Source organism: Taudactylus pleione, unplaced genomic scaffold (genome assembly GCF_031769625.1).
Source record: "Taudactylus pleione unplaced genomic scaffold, aTauple2 ptg000174l, whole genome shotgun sequence".
NCBI classification, from domain to species: Eukaryota; Metazoa; Chordata; class Amphibia; order Anura; family Myobatrachidae; genus Taudactylus; species Taudactylus pleione.
Genome location: NW_028284576.1, coordinates 6212036 through 6233708, shown reverse-complemented (window position 1 = coordinate 6233708; position 21673 = coordinate 6212036). Strand labels below are relative to the sequence as shown.

The 21673-nt window shown below is 36.1% G+C and overlaps 5 non-coding genes across 5 annotated transcripts; all 5 read left to right on the top strand.

Annotated features, from left to right (window-relative positions):
* Positions 1 to 229: 229 nt before the first annotated feature.
* On the top strand, positions 230 to 302 carry TRNAA-AGC (transfer RNA alanine (anticodon AGC)). Its single transcript has one exon. It is a non-coding gene; the product is annotated as a tRNA-Ala (tRNA).
* Positions 303 to 5064: 4762 nt separating this feature from the next.
* Positions 5065 to 5137, top strand: TRNAA-AGC (transfer RNA alanine (anticodon AGC)). The gene has a single exon. It is a non-coding gene; the product is annotated as a tRNA-Ala (tRNA).
* Positions 5138 to 13121: 7984 nt separating this feature from the next.
* TRNAA-AGC (transfer RNA alanine (anticodon AGC)) lies at positions 13122 to 13194 on the top strand. The gene has a single exon. It is a non-coding gene; the product is annotated as a tRNA-Ala (tRNA).
* Positions 13195 to 14733: 1539 nt separating this feature from the next.
* TRNAA-AGC (transfer RNA alanine (anticodon AGC)) lies at positions 14734 to 14806 on the top strand. Its single transcript has one exon. It is a non-coding gene; the product is annotated as a tRNA-Ala (tRNA).
* A 3151-nt stretch (positions 14807 to 17957) lies between these two features.
* TRNAA-AGC (transfer RNA alanine (anticodon AGC)) lies at positions 17958 to 18030 on the top strand. Its single transcript has one exon. It is a non-coding gene; the product is annotated as a tRNA-Ala (tRNA).
* The last annotated feature ends 3643 nt before the right edge of the window (positions 18031 to 21673 follow it).

The following is a 21673-nucleotide window of genomic DNA, read 5'->3' as shown; positions in this document are numbered from 1 at the left end:
ATGTAAGTTGTGACAGTGCCACCAGATGTGGGACAGTTTCCTCAGCCCCACAAAGTCTCCAACACAATAGTGATAAAGAAGGAAACATTTTATGAAATCATTAAGGTACTAAATACCAACGATAATGGGATTTCACTAAATTTGAGGCTAATGGATGTTTTTGAGATGTTATCTCTAAATGTAATCCAGTCCTCCTGGTGTAAGTGGTGCAAATGGTTTTAACATCAAAGGGGAATTAGCTCAAATGGTAGAGCGCTCGCTTAGCATGCGAGAGGTAGCGGGATCGATGCCCGCATTCTCCAGATAACTTTTTGGAACCAAAATTTGCTGCAATATATCAAGTGAAGAATAACATTCCTGACCAAAATTCTTCACTGTTTTTATTTTCTTCTGATGCCCCAGAGGAATGCTGAGTTACATATAGTTATCTTGAAAATTACATGGAAACAATTTGGGGTTGATTCAAAGAGCTGATACACCACATTTCCTGTGAGTAACTGACTATAAGCCACACTTATGGTAGCTCCAAACTTGCAGCAATTTGTTGAAGCCCCATAATGCTGCATAAAAAAGTGATATCGGGTTGCTAGGGGTCCAATTTCAACTGATGTAACTGGTGTTACTATACTGTTGCAAGGTTAACTTACCCCCTTTGTAAATAATTGAATCAACTTCTCAGAATTAACCCAGTGGATCCCAGTATCTGGTATATGTTAATACATTTTTCTTATTCTTCTGGCTAAAAGTCACCGTGAATTTTTACCTTATTCTCTATCTCTTCTTAGGACTGATCACTTGTTTTCAATATGTAAAGTTCGTTCTAGTATTATCTAACACTAGCTGGAAAGCCATGGATGTAGAGTTAGTAAAGTCATAGCGGTTAATTTCCATGTAAGTTTGAGTATTGAGGTAAAATGAACACAAATGGCTGGTAAATTTTGTCAAATATAGAATCCTCCTGCCACAGAATAACAAATACTAAACACATTCCTGGGTGGACTTGAACCACCAACCTTTCAGTTAACAGCCAAACACACTAACCAATTGCACCACAGAGACACGTAAAAGAGTTTACTAATGGATATTATCAGTAAGGGAAGATGAACCAGTAGAACTGAACTTAAACTGCTTAAAAGTTTCTAACTTGGATCATTTCTTACAAATGGACACTATAATATGAACTTGTGCAAAGTAAGAAATAACAGGATTATACCCTGTGAATTGAGAATTTTGTCAGGGTGTGAAAATATCTTAGTCATGATGGGGGCGAATCAATCCAGTTATAAAAGGGTTGAAATAGGGGGATTTCAGTTAGTCCAAGGATCCAAGAATATGAGAACTTATTTGCAGTGTTATGAAAAATTCTAGTGATGTATTCACAATGATAGGTGTGCCATATTGTATTTATAATGAAGATAGAGAATGGTGGAACTGAGTTTTTTCAATATAAAGCTATATGGCATTTGGTAGCACTCAAAATATGCGTTAAAAATTTGTGGGTATACTTAGGAATATCAGAAATATAATGTGATAAAAGGGAATATGACAGGGAGTTGGGCATTAAAATTCCTATGAGAAGGAAAGTAAGACAATGTATCTCTGTTCACAATGGAAGTAAGTTGTGACAGTGCCACCAGATGTGGGACAGTTTCCTCAGCCCCACAAAGTCTCCAACACAATGGTGATAAAGAAGGAAACATTTTATGAAATCATTAAGGTACTAAATACCAACGATAATGGGATTTCACTAAATTTGAGGCTAATGGATGTTTTTGAGATGTTATCTCTAAATGTAATCCAGTCTTCCTGGTGTAAGTGGTGTAAATGGTTTTAACATCAAAGGGAATTAGCTCAAATGGTAGAGCGCTCGCTTAGCATGCGAGAGGTAGTGGGATCGATGCCCACATTCTCCAGATTAGATTTTGGAACCAAAATTTGCTGCAATATATCAAGTGAAGAATAACATTCCTGACCAAAATTCTTCACTGTTTTTATTTTCTTCTGATGCCCCAGAGGAATGCTGAGTTACATATAGTTATCTTGAAAATTACATGCAAACAATTTGGGGTTGATTCAAAGAGCTGATTCACCACATTTCCTGTGAGTAACTGACTATAAGCCACACTTATGGTAGTTCCAAACTAGCAGCAATTTGTTGTAGCCCCATAATGCTGCATAAAAAAAAGATATCGGGTTGCTAGGGGTCCAATTTGAACTGCTGTAACTGGTGTTACTATTCTGTTGCAAGGTTAACTTTCCCCCTTTGTAAATAATTGAATCAACTTCTCAGAATTAACCCAGTGGATCCCAGTATCTGGTATATATTAATACATTTTTCTTATTCTTCTGGCTAAAAGTCACTGTGAATTTTTAGCTTATTCTCTATATCTTCTTAGGACTGATCACTTGTTTTCAATTTGTAAAGTTCTTTCTAGTATTATCTAACACTAGCTGGAAAGCCATGGATGTAGAGTTAGTAAAGTCATAGCTGTTAATTTCCATGTAAGTTTGTGCATTGAGGTAAAATGTAAACAAATGGCTGGTAAATTTTGTCAAATATAGAATCCTCCTCCCACAGAATAACAAATACTAAACACATCCCTGGGTGGGCTTGAAACACCAAACTTTTGGTTAACAACTGAACGTGTTAAGCAATTGTGCCACAGAGACACGTGAACGTGCTTTCTAATGGATATTATCAGTAAGGGAAGATGAACCAGCAGAACTGAACTTAAACTGCTTAAAAGTTTCTAACTTGGATCATTTCTTACAAATGGACACTATAATATGAACTTGTGCAAAGTAAGAAATAACAGGATTATACCCTGTGAATTGAGAATTTTGTCAGGGTGTGAAAATATCTTAGTCATGATGGGGGTGAATCAATCCAGTTATAAAAGGGTTGAAATAGGGTTATTTCAGTTAGTCCAAGGATCCAAGAATATGAGAACTTATTTGCAGTGTTATGAAAAATTCAAGTTATGTATTCACAATGATAGATGTGCCAAATTGTATTTATAATAAAGATAGAGAATGGTGGAACTGAGTTTTTTCAATATAAAGCTATATGGCATTTGGTAGCACTCAAAATATGCGTTATAAATTTGTGGGTATACTTAGGAATGTCAGAAATATATTGAGATAAAAGGGAATATGACAGGGAGTTGGGCATTAAAATTCCTATGAGAAGGAAAGTAAGACAATGTATCTCTGTTCACAATGGAAGTAAGTTGTGACAGTGCCACCAGATGTGGGACAGTTTCCTCAGCCCCACAAAGTCTCCAACACAATGGTGATAAAGAAGGAAACATTTTATGAAATCATTAAGGTACTAAATACCAACGATAATCGGATTTCACTAAACTTGAGGCTAATGGATGTTTTTGAGATGTTATCTCTAAATGTAATCCAGTCCTCCTGGTGTAAGTGGTGCAAATGGTTTTAACATCAAAGGGGAATTAGCTCAAATGGTAGAGCGCTCGCTTAGCATGCGAGAGGTAGCGGGATAGATGCCCGCATTCTCCAGATAACTTTTTGGAACCAAAATTTGCTGCAATATATCAAGTGAAGAATAACATTCCTGACCAAAATTCTTCACTGTTTTTAATTTCTTCTGATGCCCCAGAGGAATGCTGAGTTACATATAGTTATCTTGAAAATTACATGGAAACAATTTGGGGTTGATTCAAAGAGCTGATACACCACATTTCCTGTGAGTAACTGACTATAAGCCACACTTATGGTAGCTCCAAACTTGCAGCAATTTGTTGAAGCCCCATAATGCTGCATAAAAAAGTGAAATCGGGTTGCTAGGGGTCCAATTTCAACTGATGTAACTGGTGTTACTATACTGTTGCAAGGTTAACTTACCCCCTTTGTAAATAATTGAATCAACTTCTCAGAATTAACCCAGTGGATCCCAGTATCTGGTATATGTTAATACATTTTTCTATTTCTTCTGGCTAAAAGTCACCGTGAATTTTTAGCTTATTCTCTATATCTTCTTAGGACTGATCACTTGTTTTCAATTTGTAAAGTTCTTTCTAGTATTATCTAACACTAGCTGGAAAGCCATGGATGTAGAGTTAGTAAAGTCATAGCTGTTAATTTCCATGTAAGTTTGTGTATTGAGGTAAAATGTAGACAAATGGCTGGTAAATTTTTTCAAATATAGAATCCTCCTTCCACAGAATAACAAATACTAAACAAGTTCCTGGGTGAGCTTGAGCCACCAAACTTTTGGTTAACAACTGAACGCGATAAGCAATTGCGCCACAAAGACACGTGAAAGTGCTTCCTAATGGATATTATCATTAAGGGAAGATGAACCAGCAGAACTGAACTTAAACTGCTTAAAAGTTTCTAACTTGGATCATTTCTTACAAATGGACACTATAATATTAACTTGTGCAAAGTAAGAAATAACAGGATTATACCCTGTGAATTGAGAATTTTGTCAGGGTGTGAAAATATCTTAGTCATGATGGGGGCGATTCAATCCAGTTATAAAAGGGTTGAAATAGGGGGATTTCAGTTAGTCCAAGGATCCAAGAATATGAGAACTTATTTGCAGTGCTATGAAAAATTCTAGTTATGTATTCACAATGATAGATGTGCCAAATTGTATTTATAATAAAGATAGAGAATGGTGGAACTGAGTTTTTTCAATATAAAGCTATATGGCATTTGGTAGCTCTCAAAATATGCGTTATAAATTTGTGGGTATACTTAGGAATGTCAGAAATATAATGAGATAAAAGGGAATATGACAGGGAGTTGGGCATTAAAATTCCTATGAGAAGGAAAGTAAGACAATGTATCTCTGTTCACAATGGAAGTAAGTTGTGACAGTGCCACCAGATGTGGGACAGTTTCCTCAGCCCCACAAAGTCTCCAACACAATGGTGATAAAGAAGGAAACATTTTATGAAATCATTAAGGTACTAAATACCAACGATAATGGGATTTCACTAAATTTGAGGCTAATGGATGTTTTTGAGATGTTATCTCTAAATGTAATCCAGTCCTCCTGGTGTAAGTGGTGTAAATGGTTTTAACATCAAAGGGGAATTAGCTCAAATGGTAGAGCGCTCGCTTAGCATGCGAGAGGTAGCGGGATCGATGCCCGCATTCTCCAGATAACTTTTTGGAACCAAAATTTGCTGCAATATATCAAGTGAAGAATAACATTCCTGACCAAAATTCTTCACTGTTTTTATTTTCTTCTGATGCCCCAGAGGAATGCTGAGTTACATATAGTTATCTTGAAAATTACATGGAAACAATTTGGGGTTGATTCAAAGAGCTGATACACCACATTTCCTATGAGTAACTGACTATAAGCCACACTTATGGTAGCTCCAAACTTGCAGCAATTTGTTGAAGCCCCATAATGCTGCATAAAAAAGTGATATCGGGTTGCTAGGGGTCCAATTTCAACTGATGTAACTGGTGTTACTATACTGTTGCAAGGTTAACTTACCCCCTTTGTAAATAATTGAATCAACTTCTCAGAATTAACCCAGTGGATCCCAGTATCTGGTATATGTTAATACATTTTTCTTATTCTTCTGGCTAAAAGTCACCGTGAATTTTTAGCTTATTCTCTATCTCTTCTTAGGACTGATCACTTGTTTTCAATATGTAAAGTTCGTTCTAGTATTATCTAACACTAGCTGGAAAGCCATGGATGTAGAGTTAGTAAAGTCATAGCGGTTAATTTCCATGTAAGTTTGAGTATTGAGGTAAAATGAAGACAAATGGCTGGTAAATTTTGTCAAATATAGAATCCTCCTGCCACAGAATAACAAATACTAAACACATTCCTGGGTGGACTTGAACCACCAACCTTTCAGTTAACAGCCAAACACACTAACCAATTGCACCACAGAGACATTTAAAAGAGTTTACTAATGGATATTATCAGTAAGGGAAGATGAACCAGTAGAACTGAACTTAAACTGCTTAAAAGTTTCTAACTTGGATCATTTCTTACAAATGGACACTATAATATGAACTTGTGCAAAGTAAGAAATAACAGGATTATACCCTGTGAATTGAGAATTTTGTCAGGGTGTGAAAATATCTTAGTCATGATGGGGGCGAATCAATCCAGTTATAAAAGGGTTGAAATAGGGGGATTTCAGTTAGTCCAAGGATCCAAGAATATGAGAACTTATTTGCAGTGTTATGAAAAATTCTAGTGATGCATTCACAATGATAGGTGTGCCATATTGTATTTATAATGAAGATAGAGAATGGTGGAACTGAGTTTTTTCAATATAAAGCTATATGGCATTTGGTAGCACTCAAAATATGCGTTAAAAATTTGTGGGTATACTTAGGAATATCAGAAATATAATGTGATAAAAGGGAATATGACAGGTAGTTGGGCATTAAAATTCCTATGAGAAGGAAAGTAAGACAATGTATCTCTGTTCACAATGGAAGTAAGTTGTGACAGTGCCACCAGATGTGGGACAGTTTCCTCAGCCCCACAAAGTCTCCAACACAATGGTGATAAAGAAGGAAACATTTTATGAAATCATTAAGGTACTAAATACCAACGATAATGGGATTTCACTAAATTTGAGGCTAATGGATGTTTTTGAGATGTTATCTCTAAATGTAATCCAGTCTTCCTGGTGTAAGTGGTGTAAATGGTTTTAACATCAAAGGGGAATTAGCTCAAATGGTAGAGCGCTCGCTAAGCATGCGAGAGGTAGTGGGATCGATGCCCACATTCTCCAGATTAGATTTTGGAACCAAAATTTGCTGCAATATATCAAGTGAAGAATAACATTCCTGACCAAAATTCTTCACTGTTTTTATTTTCTTCTGATGCCCCAGAGGAATGCTGAGTTACATATAGTTATCTTGAAAATTACATGCAAACAATTTGGGGTTGATTCAAAGAGCTGATTCACCACATTTCCTGTGAGTAACTGACTATAAGCCACACTTATGGTAGTTCCAAACTAGCAGCAATTTGTTGTAGCCCCATAATGCTGCATAAAAAAAAGATATCGGGTTGCTAGGGGTCCAATTTGAACTGCTGTAACTGGTGTTACTATTCTGTTGCAAGGTTAACTTTCCCCCTTTGTAAATAATTGAATCAACTTCTCAGAATTAACCCAGTGGATCCCAGTATCTGGTATATATTAATACATTTTTCTTATTCTTCTGGCTAAAAGTCACTGTGAATTTTTAGCTTATTCTCTATATCTTCTTAGGACTGATCACTTGTTTTCAATTTGTAAAGTTCTTTCTAGTATTATCTAACACTAGCTGGAAAGCCATGGATGTAGAGTTAGTAAAGTCATAGCTGTTAATTTCCATGTAAGTTTGTGCATTGAGGTAAAATGTAAACAAATGGCTGGTAAATTTTGTCAAATATAGAATCCTCCTCCCACAGAATAACAAATACTAAACACATCCCTGGGTGGGCTTGAAACACCAAACTTTTGGTTAACAACTGAACGTGTTAAGCAATTGTGCCACAGAGACACGTGAACGTGCTTTCTAATGGATATTATCAGTAAGGGAAGATGAACCAGCAGAACTGAACTTAAACTGCTTAAAAGTTTCTAACTTGGATCATTTCTTACAAATGGACACTATAATATGAACTTGTGCAAAGTAAGAAATAACAGGATTATACCCTGTGAATTGAGAATTTTGTCAGGGTGTGAAAATATCTTAGTCATGATGGGGGCGAATCAATCCAGTTATAAAAGGGTTGAAATAGGGGGATTTCAGTTAGTCCAAGGATCCAAGAATATGAGAACTTATTTGCAGTGTTATGAAAAATTCTAGTGATGTATTCACAATGATAGGTGTGCCATATTGTATTTATAATGAAGATAGAGAATGGTGGAACTGAGTTTTTTCAATATAAAGCTATATGGCATTTGGTAGCACTCAAAATATGCGTTATAAAATTGTGGGTATACTTAGGAATATCAGAAATATAATGAGATAAAAGGGAATGACAGGGAGTTGGGCATTAAAATTCCTATGAGAAGGAAAGTAAGACAATGTATCTCTGTTCACAATGGATGTAAGTTGTGACAGTGCCACCAGATGTGGGACAGTTTCCTCAGCCCCACAAAGTCTCCAACACAATGGTGATAAAGAAGGAAACATTTTATGAAATCATTAAGGTACTAAATACCAACGATAATGGGATTTCACTAAATTTGAGGCTAATGGATGTTTTTGAGATGTTATCTCTCAATGTAATCCAGTCCTCCTGGTGTAAGTGGTGCAAATGGTTTTAACATCAAAGGGGAATTAGCTCGAATGGTAGAGCGCTCGCTAAGCATGCGAGAGGTAGCGGGATCGATGCCTGCATTCTCCAGATAACTTTTTGGAACCAAAATTTGCTGCAATATATCAAGTGAAGAATAACATTCCAGACCAAAATTCTTCACTGTTTTTATTTTCTTCTGATGCCCCAGAGGAATGCTGAGTTACATATAGTTATCTTGAAAATTACATGGAAACAATTTGGGGTTGATTCAAAGAGCTGATACACCACATTTCCTGTGAGTAACTGACTATAAGCCACACTTATGGTAGCTCCAAACTTGCAGCAATTTGTTGAAGCCCCATAATGCTGCATAAAAAAGTGATATCGGGTTGCTAGGGGTCCAATTTCAACTGATGTAACTGGTGTTACTATACTGTTGCAAGGTTAACTTACCCCCTTTGTAAGTAATTGAATCAACTTCTCAGAATTAACCCAGTGGATCCCAGTATCTGGTATATGTTAATACATTTTTCTTATTCTTCTGGCTAAAAGTCACTGTGAATTTTTAGCTTATTCTCTATATCTTCTTAGGACTGATCACTTGTTTTCAATTTGTAAAGTTCTTTCTAGTATTATCTAACACTAGCTGGAAAGCCATGGATGTAGAGTTAGTAAAGTCATAGCTGTTGATTTCCATGTAAGTTTGTGTATTGAGGTAAAACGTAAACAAATGGCTGGTAAATTTTGTCAAATATAAAATCCTTCTGCCACAGAATAACAAATACTAAACACATCCCTGGGTGGGCTTGAATCACCAAACTTTTGGTTAACAACTGAACGTGTTAAGCAATTGCGCCACAGAGACATGTGAAAGTGCTTTCTAATGGATATTATCAGTAAGGGAAGATGAACCAGCAGAACTGAACTTAAACTGCTTAAAAGTTTCTAACTTGGATCATTTCTTACAAATGGACACTATAATATGAACTTGTGCAAAGTAAGAAATAACAGGATTATACCCTGTGAATTGAGAATTTTGTCAGGGTGTGAAAATATCTTAGTCATGATGGGGGCAAATCAATCCAGTTATAAAAGGGTTGAAATAGGGGGATTTCAGTTAGTCCAAGGATCCAAGAATATGAGAACTTATTTGCAGTGTTATGAAAAATTCTAGTGATGTATTCACAATGATAGGTGTGCCATATTGTATTTATAATGAAGATAGAGAATGGTGGAACTGAGTTTTTTCAATATAAAGCTATATGGCATTTGGTAGCACTCAAAATATGCGTTAAAAATTTGTGGGTATACTTAGGAATATCAGAAATATAATGTGATAAAAGGGAATATGACAGGGAGTTGGGCATTAAAATTCCTATGAGAAGGAAAGTAAGACAATGTATCTCTGTTCACAATGGAAGTAAGTTGTGACAGTGCCACCAGATGTGGGACAGTTTCCTCAGCCCCACAAAGTCTCCAACACAATGGTGATAAAGAAGGAAACATTTTATGAAATCATTAAGGTACTAAATACCAACGATAATGGGATTTCACTAAATTTGAGGCTAATGGATGTTTTTGAGATGTTATCTCTAAATGTAATCCAGTCTTCCTGGTGTAAGTGGTGTAAATGGTTTTAACATCAAAGGGGAATTAACTCAAATGGTAGAGCGCTCGCTTAGCATGCGAGAGGTAGCGGGATCGATGCCCGCATTCTCCAGATAACTTTTTGGAACCAAAATTTGCTGCAATATATCAAGTGAAGAATAACATTCCAGACCAAAATTCTTCACTGTTTTTATTTTCTTCTGATGCCCCAGAGGAATGCTGAGTTACATATAGTTATCTTGAAAATTACATGGAAACAATTTGGGGTTGATTCAAAGAGCTGATACACCACATTTCCTGTGAGTAACTGACTATAAGCCACACTTATGGTAGCTCCAAACTTGCAGCAATTTGTTGAAGCCCCATAATGCTGCATAAAAAAGTGATATCGGGTTGCTAGGGGTCCAATTTCAACTGATGTAACTGGTGTTACTATACTGTTGCAAGGTTAACTTACCCCCTTTGTAAGTAATTGAATCAACTACTCAGAATTAACCCAGTGGATCCCAGTATCTGGTATATGTTAATACATTTTTCTTATTCTTCTGGCTAAAAGTCACTGTGAATTTTTAGCTTATTCTCTATATCTTCTTAGGACTGATCACTTGTTTTCAATTTGTAAAGTTCTTTCTAGTATTATCTAACACTAGCTGGAAAGCCATGGATGTAGAGTTAGTAAAGTCATAGCTGTTGATTTCCATGTAAGTTTGTGTATTGAGGTAAAACGTAAACAAATGGCTGGTAAATTTTGTCAAATATAAAATCCTTCTGCCACAGAATAACAAATACTAAACACATCCCTGGGTGGGCTTGAATCACCAAACTTTTGGTTAACAACTGAACGTGTTAAGCAATTGCGCCACAGAGACACGTGAAAGTGCTTTCTAATGGATATTATCAGTAAGGGAAGATGAACCAGCAGAACTGAACTTAAACTGCTTAAAAGTTTCTAACTTGGATCATTTCTTACAAATGGACACTATAATATGAACTTGTGCAAAGTAAGAAATAACAGGATTATACCCTGTGAATTGAGAATTTTGTCAGGGTGTGAAAATATCTTAGTCATGATGGGGGCAAATCAATCCAGTTATAAAAGGGTTGAAATAGGGGGATTTCAGTTAGTCCAAGGATCCAAGAATATGAGAACTTATTTGCAGTGTTATGAAAAATTCTAGTGATGTATTCACAATGATAGGTGTGCCATATTGTATTTATAATGAAGATAGAGAATGGTGGAACTGAGTTTTTTCAATATAAAGCTATATGGCATTTGGTAGCACTCAAAATATGCGTTAAAAATTTGTGGGTATACTTAGGAATATCAGAAATATAATGTGATAAAAGGGAATATGACAGGGAGTTGGGCATTAAAATTCCTATGAGAAGGAAAGTAAGACAATGTATCTCTGTTCACAATGGAAGTAAGTTGTGACAGTGCCACCAGATGTGGGACAGTTTCCTCAGCCCCACAAAGTCTCCAACACAATGGTGATAAAGAAGGAAACATTTTATGAAATCATTAAGGTACTAAATACCAACGATAATGGGATTTCACTAAATTTGAGGCTAATGGATGTTTTTGAGATGTTATCTCTAAATGTAATCCAGTCTTCCTGGTGTAAGTGGTGTAAATGGTTTTAACATCAAAGGGAATTAGCTCAAATGGTAGAGCGCTCGCTTAGCATGCGAGAGGTAGTGGGATCGATGCCCACATTCTCCAGATTAGATTTTGGAACCAAAATTTGCTGCAATATATCAAGTGAAGAATAACATTCCTGACCAAAATTCTTCACTGTTTTTATTTTCTTCTGATGCCCCAGAGGAATGCTGAGTTACATATAGTTATCTTGAAAATTACATGCAAACAATTTGGGGTTGATTCAAAGAGCTGATTCACCACATTTCCTGTGAGTTACTGACTATAAGCCACACTTATGGTAGTTCCAAACTAGCAGCAATTTGTTGTAGCCCCATAATGCTGCATAAAAAAAAGATATCGGGTTGCTAGGGGTCCAATTTGAACTGCTGTAACTGGTGTTACTATTCTGTTGCAAGGTTAACTTTCCCCCTTTGTAAATAATTGAATCAACTTCTCAGAATTAACCCAGTGGATCCCAGTATCTGGTATATATTAATACATTTTTCTTATTCTTCTGGCTAAAAGTCACTGTGAATTTTTAGCTTATTCTCTATATCTTCTTAGGACTGATCACTTGTTTTCAATTTGTAAAGTTCTTTCTAGTATTATCTAACACTAGCTGGAAAGCCATTGATGTAGAGTTAGTAAAGTCATAGCTGTTAATTTCCATGTAAGTTTGTGCATTGAGGTAAAATGTAGACAAATGGCTGGTAAATTTTGTCAAATATAGAATCCTCCTGCCACAGAATAACAAATACTAAAGACATTCCTGGGTGGGCTTGAACCACCAAACTTTTGATTAACAACTGAACGCGTTAAGCAATTGCGCCACAAAGACACGTGAAAGTGCTTCCTAATGGATATTATCATTAATGGAAGATGAACCAGCAGAACTGAACTTAAACTGCTTAAAAGTTTCTAACTTGGATCATTTCTTACAAATGGACACTATAATATGAACTTGTGCAAAGTAAGAAATAACAGGATTATACCCTGTGAATTGAGAATTTTGTCAGGGTGTGAAAATATCTTAGTCATGATGGGGGCGAATCAATCCAGTTATAAAAGGGTTGAAATAGGGGGATTTCAGTTAGTCCAAGGATCCAAGAATATGAGAACTTATTTGCAGTGTTATGAAAAATTCTAGTGATGTATTCACAATGATAGGTGTGCCATATTGTATTTATAATGAAGATAGAGAATGGTGGAACTGAGTTTTTTCAATATAAAGCTATATGGCATTTGGTAGCACTGAAAATATGCGTTATAAATTTGTGGGTATACCTAGGAATATCAGAAATATAATGAGATAAAAGAGAATATGACAGGGAGTTGGGCATTAAAATTCCTATGAGAAGGAAAGTAAGACAATGTATCTCTGTTCACAATGGAATTAAGTTGTGACAGTGCCACCAGATGTGGGACAGTTTCCTCAGCCCCACAAAGTCTCCAACACAATGGTGATAAAGAAGGAAACATTTTATGAAATCATTAAGGTACTAAATACCAACGATAATGGGATTTCACTAAATTTGACGCTAATGGATGTTTTTGAGATGTTATCTCTAAATGTAATCCAGTCTTCCTGGTGTAAGTGGTGTAAATGGTTTTAACAACAAAGGGGAATTAGCTCAAATGGTAGAGCGCTCGCTTAGCATGCGAGAGGTAGTGGGATCGATGCCCGCATTCTCCAGATTAGATTTTGGAACCAAAATTTGCTGCAATATATCAAGTGAAGAATAACATTCCTGACCAAAATTCTTCAGTGTTTTTATTTTCTTCTGATGCCCCAGAGGAATGCTGAGTTACATATAGTTATCTTGAAAATTACATGCAAACAATTTGGGGTTAATTCAAAGAGCTGATTCACCACATTTCCTGTGAGTAACGGACTATAAGCCACACTTATGGCAGTTCCAAACTAGCAGCAATTTGTTGTAGCCCCATAATGCTGCATAAAAAAGTGATATCGGGTTGCTAGGGGTCTAATTTGAACTGCTGTAACTGGTGTTACTATACTGTTGCAAGGTTAACTTTCCCCCTTTGTAAATAATTGAATCAACTTCTCAGAATTAACCCAGTGGATCCCAGTATCTGGTATATATTAATACATTTTTCTTATTCTTCTGGCTAAAAGTCACCGTGAATTTTTAGCTTATTCTCTATATCTTCTTAGGACTGATCACTTGTTTTCAATTTGTAAAGTTCTTTCTAGTATTATCTAACACTAGCTGGAAAGCCATGGATGTAGAGTTAGTAAAGTCATAGCTGTTAATTTCCATGTAAGTTTGTGCATTGAGGTAAAATGTAGACAAATGGCTGGTAAATTTTGTCAAATATAGAATCCTCCTGCCACAGAATAACAAATACTAAAGACGTTCCTGGGTGGGATTGAACCACCAAACTTTTGATTAACAACTGAACGCGTTAAGCAATTGCACCACAGAGACACGTGAAAGGGCTTTCTAATGGTTATTATCAGTAAGGGAAGATGAACCAGCAGAACTGAACTTAAACTGCTTAAAAGTTTCTAACTTGGATCATTTCTTACAAATGGACACTATAATATGAACTTGTGCAAAGTAAGAAATTACAGGATTATACCCTGTGAATTGAGAATTTTGTCAGGGTGTGAAAATATCTTAGTCATGATGGGGGCGAATCAATCCAGTTATAAAAGGGTTGAAATAGGGGGATTTCAGTTAGTCCAAGGATCCAAGAATATGAGAACTTATTTGCAGTGTTATGAAAAATTCTAGTGATGTATTCACAATGATAGGTGTGCCATATTGTATTTATAATGAAGATAGAGAATGGTGGAACTGAGTTTTTTCAATATAAAGCTATATGGCATTTGGTAGCACTCAAAATATGCGTTATAAAATTGTGGGTATACTTAGGAATATCAGAAATATAATGAGATAAAAAGGAATATGACAGGGAGTTGGGCATTAAAATTCCTATGAGAAGGAAAGTAAGACAATGTATCTCTGTTCACAATGGATGTAAGTTGTGACAGTGCCACCAGATGTGGGACAGTTTCCTCAGCCCCACAAAGTCTCCAACACAATGGTGATAAAGAAGGAAACATTTTATGAAATCATTAAGGTACTAAATACCAACGATAATGGGATTTCACTAAATTTGAGGCTAATGGATGTTTTTGAGATGTTATCTCTAAATGTAATCCAGTCCTCCTGGTGTAAGTGGTGCAAATGATTTGAACATCAAAGGGGAATTAGCTCAAATGGTAGAGCGCTCGCTTAGCATGCGAGAGGTAGTGGGATCGATGCCCGCATTCTCCAGATTAGATTTTGGAACCAAAATTTGCTGCAATATATCAAGTGAAGAATAACATTCCTGACCAAAATTCTTCACTGTTTTTATTTTCTTCTGATGCCCCAGAGGAATGCTGAGTTACATATAGTTATCTTGAAAATTACATGCAAACAATTTGGGGTTAATTCAAAGAGCTGATTCACCACATTTCCTGTGAGTAACGGACTATAAGCCACACTTATGGTAGTTCCAAACTAGCAGCAATTTGTTGTAGCCCCATAATGCTGCATAAAAAAGTGATATCGGGTTGCTAGGGGTCCAATTTGAACTGCTGTAACTGGTGTTACTATACTGTTGCAAGGTTAACTTTCCCCCTTTGTAAATAATTGAATCAACTTCTCAGAATTAACCCAGTGGATCCCAGTATCTGGTATATATTAATACATTTTTCTTATTCTTCTGGCTAAAAGTCACCGTGAATTTTTAGCTTATTCTCTATATCTTCTTAGGACTGATCACTTGTTTTCAATTTGTAAAGTTCTTTCTAGTATTATCTAACACTAGCTGGAAAGCCATGGATGTAGAGTTAGTAAAGTCATAGCTGTTAATTTCCATGTAAGTTTGTGCATTGAGGTAAAATGTAGACAAATGGCTGGTAAATTTTGTCAAATATAGAATCCTCCTGCCACAGAATAACAAATACTAAAGACGTTCCTGGGTGGGCTTGAACCACCAAACTTTTGATTAACAACTGAACGCGTTAAGCAATTGCACCACAGAGACACGTGAAAGGGCTTCCTAATGGATATTATCAGTAAGGGAAGATGAACCAGCAGAACTGAACTTAAACTGCTTAAAAGTTTCTAACTTGGATCATTTCTTACAAATGGACACTATAATATGAACTTGTGCAAAGTAAGAAATAACAGGATTATACCCTGTGAATTGAGAATTTTGTCAGGGTGTGAAAATATCTTAGTCATGATGGGGACGAATCAATCCAGTTATAAAAGGGTTGAAATAGGGGGATTTCAGTTAGTCCAAGGATCCAAGAATATGAGAACTTATTTGCAGTGTTATGAAACATTCTAGTGATGTATTCACAATGATAGGTGTGCCATATTGTATTTATAATGAAGATAGAGAATGGTGGAACTGAGTTTTTTCAATATAAAGCTATATGGCATTTGGTAGCACTCAAAATATGCGTTATAAAATTGTGGGTATACTTAGGAATATCAGAAATATAATGAGATAAAAGGGAATATGACAGGGAGTTGGGCATTAAAATTCCTATGAGAAGGAAAGTAAGACAATGTATCTCTGTTCACAATGGATGTAAGTTGTGACAGTGCCACCAGATGTGGGACAGTTTCCTCAGCCCCACAAAATCTCCAACACAATGGTGATAAAGAAGGAAACATTTTATGAAATCATTAAGGTACTAAATACCAACAATAATGGGATTTCACTAAATTTGAGGCTAATGGATGTTTTTGAGATGTTATCTCTAAATGTAATCCAGTCCTCCTGGTGTAAGTGGTGCAAATGGTTTTAACATCAAAGGGGAATTAGCTCAAATGGTAGAGCGCTCGCTTAGCATGCGAGAGGTAGCGGGATTGATGCCCGCATTCTCCAGATAACTTTTTGGAACCAAAATTTGCTGCAATATATCAAGTGAAGAATAACATTCCTGACCAAAATTCTTCACTGTTTTTATTTTCTTCTGATGCCCCAGAGGAATGCTGAGTTACATATAGTTATCTTGAAAATTACATGGAAACAATTTGGGGTTGATTCAAAGAGCTGATACACCACATTTCCTGTGAGTAACTGACTATAAGCCACACTTATGGTAGCTCCAAACTTGCAGCAATTTGTTGAAGCCCCATAATGCTGCATAAAAAAGTGATATCGGGTTGCTAGGGGTCCAATTTCAACTGATGTAACTGGTGTTACTATACTGTTGCAAGGTTAACTTACCCCCTTTGTAAGTAATTGAATCAACTTCTCAGAATTAACCCAGTGGATCCCAGTATCTGGTATATGTTAATACATTTTTCTTATTCTTCTGGCTAAAAGTCACTGTGAATTTTTAGCTTATTCTCTATATCTTCTTAGGACTGATCACTTGTTTTCAATTTGTAAAGTTCTTTCTAGTATTATCTAACACTAGCTGGAAAGCCATGGATGTAGAGTTAGTAAAGTCATAGCTGTTGATTTCCATGTAAGTTTGTGCATTGAGGTAAAACGTAAACAAATGGCTGGTAAATTTTGTCAAATATAAAATCCTTCTGCCACAGAATAACAAATACTAAACACATCCCTGGGTGGGCTTGAATCACCAAACTTTTGGTTAACAACTGAACGTGTTAAGCAATTGCGCCACAGAGACACGTGAAAGTGCTTTCTAATGGATATTATCAGTAAGGGAAGATGAACCAGCAGAACTGAACTTAAACTGCTTAAAAGTTTCTAACTTGGATCATTTCTTACAAATGGACACTATAATATGAACTTGTGCAAAGTAAGAAATAACAGGATTATACCCTGTGAATTGAGAATTTTGTCAGGGTGTGAAAATATCTTAGTCATGATGGGGGCGAATCAATCCAGTTATAAAAGGGTTGAAATAGGGGGATTTCAGTTAGTCCAAGGATCCAAGAATATGAGAACTTATTTGCAGTGTTATGAAAAATTCTAGTGATGTATTCACAATGATAGGTGTGCCATATTGTATTTATAATGAAGATAGAGAATGGTGGAACTGAGTTTTTTCAATATAAAGCTATATGGCATTTGGTAGCACTCAAAATATGCGTTAAAAATTTGTGGGTATACTTAGGAATATCAGAAATATAATGTGATAAAAGGGAATATGACAGGGAGTTGGGCATTAAAATTCCTATGAGAAGGAAAGTAAGACAATGTATCTCTGTTCACAATGGAAGTAAGTTGTGACAGTGCCACCAGATGTGGGACAGTTTCCTCAGCCCCACAAAGTCTCCAACACAATGGTGATAAAGAAGGAAACATTTTATGAAATCATTAAGGTACTAAATACCAACGATAATGGGATTTCACTAAATTTGAGGCTAATGGATGTTTTTGAGATGTTATCTCTAAATGTAATCCAGTCCTCCTGGAGTAAGTGGTGCAAATGATTTTAACATCAAAGGGGAATTAGCTCAAATGGTAGAGCGCTCGCTTAGCATGCGAGAGGTAGTGGGATCGATGCCCGCATTCTCCAGATTAGATTTTGGAACCAAAATTTGCTGCAATATATCAAGTGAAGAATAACATTCCTGACCAAAATTCTTCACTGTTTTTATTTTCTTCTGATGCCCCAGAGGAATGCTGAGTTACATATAGTTATCTTGAAAATTACATGCAAACAATTTGGGGTTAATTCAAAGAGCTGATTCACCACATTTCCTGTGAGTAACGGACTATAAGCCACACTTATGGTAGTTCCAAACTAGCAGCAATTTGTTGTAGCCCCATATTGCTGCATAAAAAAGTGATATCGGGTTGCTAGGGGTCCAATTTGAACTGCTGTAACTGGTGTTACTATACTATTGCAAGGTTAACTTTCCCCCTTTGTAAATAATTGAATCAACTTCTCAGAATTAACCCAGTGGATCCCAGTATCTGGTATATATTAATACATTTTTCTTATTCTTCTGGCTAAAAGTCACCGTGAATTTTTAGCTTATTCTCTATATCTTCTTAGGACTGATCACTTGTTTTCAATTTGTAAAGTTCTTTCTAGTATTATCTAACACTAGCTGGAAAGCCATGGATGTAGAGTTAGTAAAGTCATAGCTGTTAATTTCCAAGTAAGTTTGTGCATTGAGGTAAAATGTAGACAAATGGCTGGTAAATTTTGTCAAATATAGAATCCTCCTGCCACAGAATAACAAATACTAAAGACGTTCTTGGGTGGGCTTGAACCACCAAACTTTTGATTAACAACTGAACGCGTTAAGCAATTGCACCACAGAGACACGTGAAAGGGCTTTCTAATGGATATTATCAGTAAGGGAAGATGAACCAGCAGAACTGAACTTAAACTGCTTAAAAGTTTCTAACTTGGATCATTTCTTACAAATGGACACTATAATATGAACTTGTGCAAAGTAAGAAATAACAGGATTATACCCTGTGAATTGAGAATTTTGTCAGGGTGTGAAAATATCTTAGTCATGATGGGGGCAAATCAATCCAGTTATAAAAGGGTTGAAATAGGGGGATTTCAGTTAGTCCAAGGATCCAAGAATATGAGAACTTATTTGCAGTGTTATGAAAAATTCTTGCGATGTATTCACAATGATAGATGTGCCAAATTGTATTTATAATAAAGATAGAGAATGGTGGAACTGAGTTTTTTCAATATAAAGCTATATGGCATTTGGTAGCACTCAAAATATGCGTTATAAATTTGTGGGTATACTTAGGAATGTCAGAAATATAATGAGATAAAAGGGAATATGACAGGGAGTTTGGCATTCAAATTCCTATGAGAAGGAAAGTAAGACAATGTATCTCTGTTCACAATGGAAGTAAGTTGTGACAGTGCCACCAGATGTGGGACAGTTTCCTCAGCCCCACAAAGTCTCCAACACAATGGTGATAAAGAAGGAAACATTTTATGAAATCATCAAGGTACTAAATACCAACGATAATGGGATTTCACTAAACTTGAGGCTAATGGATGTTTTTGAGATGTTATCTCTAAATGTAATCCAGTCCTCTTGGTGTAAGTGGTGTAAATGGATTTAACATCAATGGGGATTTAGCTCAAATGGTAGAGCGCTCGCTTAGCATGCTTGAGGTAGCGGGATCGATGCCCGCATTCTCCAGATAATATTTTGGAACCAAAATTTGCTGCAGTATATCAAGTGAAGAATAACATTCCTGACCCAAATTCTTCACTGTTTTTGTTTTCTTCTGATGCCCCAGAGGAATGCTGAGTTACATATAGTTATCTTGATAATTGCATGGAAACAATTTGGGGTTGATTCAAAGAGCTGATACACCACATTTCCTGTGAGTAAATGACTATAAGCCACATTTATGGTAGCTCCAAACTTGCAGCAATTTGTTGTAGCCCCATAAGCTGCATAAAAAAGTGATATCGGGTTACTAGGGGTCCAATTTCAACTGCTGTAACTGGTGTTACTATACTGTTGCAAGGTTAACTTACCCCCTTTGTAAATAATTGAAAAAACTCCTCAGAATTAACCCAGTGGATCCCAGTATCTGGTATATATTAATACATTTTTCTTATTCTTCTGGCTAAAAGTCACTGTGAATTTTTAGCTTATTCTCTATATCTTCTTAGGACTGATCACTTGTTTTCAATTTGTAAAGTTCTTTCTAGTATTATCTAACACTAGCTGGAAAGCCATGGATGTAGAGTTAGTAAAGTCATAGCTGTTAATTTCCAAGTAAGTTTGTGTATTGAGGTAAAATGAAGACAAATGCCTGGAATATTTTGTCAAATACAGAATCCTCCTGCCACAGAATAACAAATACCAAACACAACCCTGGGTGGGCTTGAGCCACCAACCTTTCAGTTAACAGCCGAACGCGCTAACCAATTGCACCACAGAGACACCTGAAAGTGCTTTCTAATGGATATTATCAGTAAGGGAATATTAACCAGCAGAACTGAACTTAAACTGCTTAAAAGTTTCTAACTTGGATCAATTCTTACAAATGGACACTATAATATGAACTTGTGCAAAGTAAGAAATAACAGGATTATACCCTGTGAATTGAGAATTTTGTCAGGGTGTGAAAATATCTTAGTCATGATGGGGGCGAATCAATCCAGTTATAAAAGGGTTGAAATAGGGGGATTTCAGTTAGTCCAAGGATCCAAAAATATGAGAACTTATTTGCAGTGTTATGAAAAATTCTAGTGATGTATTCACAATGATAGATGTGCCAAATTGTATTTATAATAAAGATAGAGAATGGTGGAACATATAAAGCTATATGGCATTTGGTAGCACTCAATATGTGCGTTATAAATTTGTGGGTATACTTAGGAATATCAGAAATATAATGAGATAAAAGGGAATATGATAGGGAGTTGGGCATTAAAATTCCTATGAGAAGGAAAGTAAGACAATGTATCTCTGTTCACAATGGAAGTAAGTTGTGATAGTGCCACCAGATGTGGGACAGTTTCCTCAGCCCCACAAAGTCTCCAACACAATGTTGATAAAGAAGGAAACATTTTATGAAATCATCAAGGTACTAAATACCAACGATAATGGGATTTCACTAAACTTGAGGCTAATGGATGTTTTTGAGATGTTATCTCTAAATGTAATCCAGTCCTCTTGGTGTAAGTGGTGTACATGGTTTTAACATCAAAGAGGAATTAGCTCAAATGGTAGAGCGCTCGCTTAGCATGCGAGAGATAGCGGGATCGATGCCCGCATTCTCCAGATAAGATTTTGGAACCAAAATTTGATGCAGTATATAAAGTGAAGAATAACATTCCTGACCAAAATTCTTCACTGTTTTTGTTTTCTTCTGATGCCCCAGAGGAATGCTGAGTTACATATAGTTATCTTGAAAATTGCATGCAAACAATTTGGGGTTGATTCAAAGAGCTGATACACCACATTTCCTGTGAGTAACTGACTATAAGCCACATTTATGGTAGCTCCAAACTTGCAGCAATTTGTTGTAGCCCCATAATGCTGCATAAAAAAGTGATATCGGGTTGCTAGGGGTCCAATTTCAACTGCTGTAACTGGTGTTACTATACTGTTGCAAGGTTAACTTACCCCCTTTGTAAATAACTGAATCAACTTCTCAGAATTAACCCAGTGGATCCCAGTATCTGGTATATATTAATTCATTTTTCTTATTCT